The sequence below is a fragment of the Oncorhynchus nerka genome, linkage group LG18, assembly GCF_034236695.1.
Source record: "Oncorhynchus nerka isolate Pitt River linkage group LG18, Oner_Uvic_2.0, whole genome shotgun sequence".
NCBI classification, from domain to species: Eukaryota; Metazoa; Chordata; class Actinopteri; order Salmoniformes; family Salmonidae; genus Oncorhynchus; species Oncorhynchus nerka.
In genome coordinates this window covers 35,341,050-35,347,049 of record NC_088413.1, presented here as the reverse complement: position 1 = coordinate 35,347,049, position 6,000 = coordinate 35,341,050, and the positions used below count along the sequence as shown (strand labels likewise).

The following is a 6,000-nucleotide window of genomic DNA, read 5'->3' as shown; positions in this document are numbered from 1 at the left end:
ATAGTAGCTCAATATTTTGACATGAAAGACTATTGAGATATTGGGAGTAGCTTACATCAGCTCAGGTACTTGAAGAAGAACATTATGAACAGTGGGAGAGTGAGGGAGAGTGAGGGAGAGAGAGGGTCAGCAAAAAAAAACAGGAAGTGAGATATACTCAATAAAGTGAGTGATACTATCGCTCTGTCTCCCACCCTTCCTTTCCTCCCCTCTCATTCATTTTGCCCTCTCTATTTCTCTCTCTTCATCTCATGTCCATCCCCACCCCCCACAACACACACACACACACACACACACACACACACACACACACACACACACACACACACACACACACACACACACACACACACACACCTAACTACCCACACACACGCCTACCCACAGTCCCATCCGGCGGTCCACATGAGCGTATCGAAACCTCCTCCGCCCCACTCCCACTTCGCCCCCCACCCAACTCTTCCACCTCCTCCCATCTCTCCATCCCTCCCTCCTCCTCCACCCCATCCTCCCCCGCACCTTCTCGTGCTACCTCCTCTGCTCCCAGATCTCTCCCTCCGCCCTCTCCCGTCAAGATCTCCATGCAGGAGCACTTTGCCATCAACGTGTGCCCGGGGCCCATAATGCCTATCCCGCAGATCTCCGACTTCTTCCCGCGCTTCCACGACTTTCCCATGACCCCTCCCCCGCCCCGGGAGAAGAAGATCCTGAAGGAACCAGATTTCGGATTGAGCAATGGAGGGGAGACGGACGGAGAGAATAAGGAGAAGGAGAGGAAACCCATCGAAGAGAACCGGGGGGAAAGGCAAGAAGGGGTGGATTCGGACGACGATGATGAAAGTGAGTGGGAGGGAGGGGGGTGGGGGTTTGGTGGGGTTCAGGGGTTAGGGAAAGGAAGGCCTTGGGTCAAGTATGGTGTGTGTGTGTGTGTGTGTGTGTGTGTGTGTGTGTGTGTGTGTGTGTGTGTGTGTGTGTGTGTGTGTGTGTGTGTGTGTGTGTGTGTGTGTGTGTGCGTTGCGTGCGTGCGTGCGTGCGTGCGTGCGTGTGTGTGTGTGTGTGTGAATCTATTTCGAAACATTCTAGCGCCAACGCAAACATTCTCAATAAGATGCCATATCCTCAATTCATCTCAATGTTTACAATAATTAAGAACATCGCTTGGTAACACGTCATTAGACAGGGTTTTAAAGAAAGAGAAGTGGGCCAAATTTTCCTTCTCACATCTCCAACAACATCCAATTAATATCGCATAGATCCCATGTTTTGTTCCAAGTATATTTCAAAGGAATGAGCCATACACAAGCACAACTTAAGTGTTTCATGGATATATGAGGACGCAGAACAGAAAGGATTGGAAATTGAGAAATCTCATTTGACAATATTATTTTTTCCAAAACGTTCCACACAACGCATTCACAACACATCACCACCATTGCACATTTCCTCCTGGGTGTATTTTAGTCACAACGGTTGTGCAAACGTTGGTTTTGTGCATACACTCATTAAACATATACAGTGCCTTCAGAAAGTAGTCATACCCCTTGATTTATTCCACATTTTGTTGTGTAACAGAAGAAAGGATTCAAAATGGATGAACTAAAAAACAAATCTCACCCATATTCACACATTACCACATAATGACAAAGTAAAAATTTTACATTTTTGCAAATTTATTGAAAATGAAATACAGAAATATCAAATGTACATAGGTATTCACACCCCTGAGTCAATACATTGTAGAAGCATCTTCGGCAGCTATTACAGCTGTGTCTTTCTGGGTAAGTCTCTAAGAGCTTTGCACGCAATATTTGTACATTGTTCTTTGAATTCTTGAAGCTCTGTCAAGTTGGTTGTTGAAAATTGCTAGACAGCCATTTTCAAGTCTTGCCATAGACTTTCAAGGCGAATGAAGTCAAACTGTCACTCGGCCACTCAGGAACATTCAATGTCGTCTTGGTAAGCAACCCCAGGGTATATTTGGCCTTGTGTTTTAGGTTATTGTCCTGCTTAAAGGTTAATTAATCTCAGAGTGTTTGGTGGAAAGCAGAATAATCAAGGTTTTCCTCTAGGATTTTGCCTGTGCTTTGCTCCATTCCGTTTCTTTTTTATACTGAAAAATTCCCTATTCTTTAACAATGACAAGAATACCCATAACATGATTCAGCTACCACTATGCTTGAAAATATGGAGAGTGGTACTCTATCTTTGTAGTGACTGGGTGCATTGATACACCATTCAAAGTGTAATTAATAACTTATTATGTGACCTTTGTAGCACATTTTTACTCCTGAACTTATTTAGGCTTGACATAACAAAGGGGATGACTACTTTTTGACTCAAGACATTTCAGCTTTTCATTTTTCTTTAGTTTGTCAAAATTTCCAAAATACATCATTCCACTTTGATATTATGGGATATTGTGTGTAGGCCAGTGACACAAATGTCAATTTAATACATGTCAAATGAAGGCTATAACACAACAAAATGTGGAAAAAGTCAAGGGGTGTGAATACGTTCTGAAGGCACTGTGTGTTTTATTACAACGATTTTGACAATCGTGTACATCGATTGGTCAAAGTATGTGAGGCTCTAGTCAGTGTGGCTTGTGTTTCATTTGCTTGTCTTTCTGAATGCCCTTATGGTTTGAACTGTGGGTGTTAAAATGTCAGGCGAGTTCATTAACGATGTTCCAGTTGTGAAGTCATGTAGTCATGCATGTCTGTTTCTCTGTTAGTCTCTGAGTGTGTTTGTGTTGTGTTTGACTTTGTCTCTATGAGTGTGTATGGGTATGTTTATCACAGTGTGCACAGGTGTCAAATTGTGTGTGTTCGTGCATGTCTACGCACATGAACTCGATGGGGTCCGTGCGGTGATTTATGTAAATGAATGTGTATCCTAGTTAATCATCGGAAAACAAACACGGGCCTCAATATTCTTGCGGTTTAATCCCGACTCTCGAAGTCGCCATTTGTTTGTGTCAAAACCACTTTCTGGGTACATTTCTCAGTGTTAGCTGGCACTGCATGTGTTTAAGCGGAGTGATTGTGAGTCGAACATCTTCTCCACCGTCATTGTCTCGCGTTCGTTGTCGCTCGCTCCAAGTTTCTCCGACAGAGGGGCTCACACACACACACACACACACACACACACACACACACACACACACACACACACACACACACACACACACACACACACACACTGACAGACACACACACACACACACACCGTGTGATTTATTTTGCTTCCTCGGAGTAATGTTATTCGGTCCTCAAGCCTCTTTTTTTTCTTTCCACTCACAGCCAGTAATACAAACAAAGTGTGTTTTTTTAAGAGTGTCAGGAAAATAAGCATTGGTGTATCCAGATTCCAGAATTGTGCAGGAGGCTGGAGTTACAGGTTTCTCTGTTTGGGGGGGGGGGGGGGGGGGGGGGGGGAAGGTGTGTGTATGTTGGTGTTTATGTTTATGTGCATGCATCTGTATGGCCATCTGTGAATGCATATATGTTTATGTGCATGCATCTGTATGGCCATCTGTGAATGCATATATGTTTATGTGCATGCATCTGTATGGCCATCTGTGCATGCATATGTGTTTATGTGCATGCATCTGTAGCCTAGTGGTTAGAGCGTTGGACTAGTAACCGGAAGGTTGCAAGTTCAAACCCCCGAGCCGACAAGGTACAAATCTGTCGTTCTGCCCCTGAACAGGCAGTTAACCCACTGTTCCTAGGCCGTCATTGAAAATAAGAATTTGTACTTAACTGACTTGCCTGGTTAAATAAAGCTAAAATAAATCAAATAAATAAAATGGCCATCTGTGCATTTATATGTGTTTATGTGCATTCATCTGTATGGCCATCTGTGCATGCATATGTGTTTATGTGCATTCAGTTAATTTATTCACACTTTTCTTTAGGCTGTATTCACAGCCAGGGCCAAACCAACGGCCAATAATGGATTGTCTGTATCGATTGTTTTGTTTTACAGCTTATCTGGGCACCCTGGAGTTTACCCTGCTCTTCGATCACGAGAACAACTGTCTACACTGTACAATCCACAAGGCCAAGGTAAGAAACTCAACTGTTCTAATCTCCGTCAGGGTCTAGGCTTGAAAACAAGACTCCACTTACACCCCAAGCCTAAGCTAAGCCACGTCCCCTCCACACAACGCGTCAAGACTCAAAGGGAAATTAGCTTAAGCGCTATCCAATCCACTGCAAGCCTCAGGTTAGCGTTGCAGCTTCAAACGTTACTCTAGATGTCTTTTCCCGCGGAGACAGGCTTAGCTCTGACCCAGCACATCAAGCCATGAAGCCGTGAAGACAATGGTGCTTGCCTAGAAAACCCACTACAACTCTATTCGGTGAGAGATAACCAAGATTTATCTCTTAACAATGAGGCAGAGTTGAGTATTGATGTGATCCGGGCTAGAAAGATACATTTCGCATCCAGCCCACACCAGGCAAACATTCAATATATACTCCTCATGGGTATTATGGTAGACCCATTCAATAATATAACCTGACCTAAAGTGCGTCCCAAATGTTACCCCATTCGCTATAAAGTGCGCTACTTCTGACAAGCGCTATATGAGTCCCTGTCAAAAGTTGTGCACTACATAGCGAATACGGTGCGATTTGGGATCCAGCCGTAATTCTGTGCTTTCCTACTACTGTAATTTCAGGGAGTTGCTATCATTTGTCCTTTTTTGGAAGGCGATTGACTATGCTTATACCCAGATAAGCACCCCAACCCAATGGAAAGCATTGGTAGTGCTGGCACACCTACATACAAGCAGACTAGCTCGAGAAATGATGGACGTAGATTGAAAACGAGTTGAGTAGAATGGCATGAGACACAATAGACAAAACAAGAGGAGAGTTGAACACCAAAGGACATAATGCTCTTTTGTCATGCCCTGACCTTGTCTGGCGTACAGCCTGTGGTGTATGACTGTATGCCATGTGTATGATAGCTAAGCCTTGACCAAGTGTGTTCTGTCTGTGTGTGTGTGTGTGTGTGTGACTCTCACTGTGTGTGTCTGCATATGTGTGCGCGAGTGCGTGCGCGTGTTCATCTGTAACCATCCCTGTGTGTGTCTCTCCACAGGGACTAAAGGCCATGGACTCCAACGGACTGGCCGATCCATACGTCAAGCTCCACCTCCTGCCTGGAGCAAGCAAGGTCACCACAACCTCCCTATCCCTCATCATCTTCCACATTAGTGGTACCCAGTCTATTAGTCGTGTGCGTGTGTGTGTGTGTGTGTGTTCCTTTCCACTGAAACAGCTTGCCTCACAGCGAAGCGCTAAATGGTCTTACCCAAACCACCATGACGTATCGAATGGACGGGAGAGTGCTTACTGTAATCCAAAACGAATTTGAAGTACTGCAGCTTTCGATAGCATGGCACTTAAGATTCCTAGAAATGATTGCCGTACTTTCATGGACATGGTACATTTTGAAATGATTCCAGTTGTGGATAATATGTTGAATTCGGAGTGCTTCTCTGCTGTTTACGGGACAGACAATACCACCTGTGAGGTTGGTCAAAGCACTGGGCTTAATCAGTGTTTCCCATAAGCAGCGGTGGTCGGCTCAACAGACGATAACAGACTCATTATCTGTGTTCGAACACTTATACTAACCGCACTAACTGTACTATTTGTGATGTAAATTGAGTATATAGAATGCTTATTGGTCACAGTGTGGATATAGTTAGTGTGCCAAAAGCTCCCGGGTTGTCGTACTACATTCGCTGAAATATGAAGTACACAAGCAGTGGACACTATTTCCGTACTTTTAGGGCCCATAATGACATTCTTCAGAAAATGGGTGTGGCTTCACATCGTTTGCAGATTTGAAGAAAACGCTGGAAAATATGCTGCCGAAGTCCAACGAGAGTGGATACAAATTCATCGCTAGGGCGGGTGAAATGGTCAGAGTGAGGTGTTCTCTCATTTGTGTCTGGAAATAGCTAGCAAGCTAGCCAACGTT

The 6,000-nt window shown here is 44.3% G+C and overlaps 1 pseudogene; it reads left to right on the top strand.

Annotated features, from left to right (window-relative positions):
• The first annotated feature begins 405 nt into the window (after positions 1–405).
• The window catches only part of LOC115145845 (double C2-like domain-containing protein beta), a 41,057-nt pseudogene continuing 35,462 nt past the window's right edge, over positions 406–6,000 (top strand).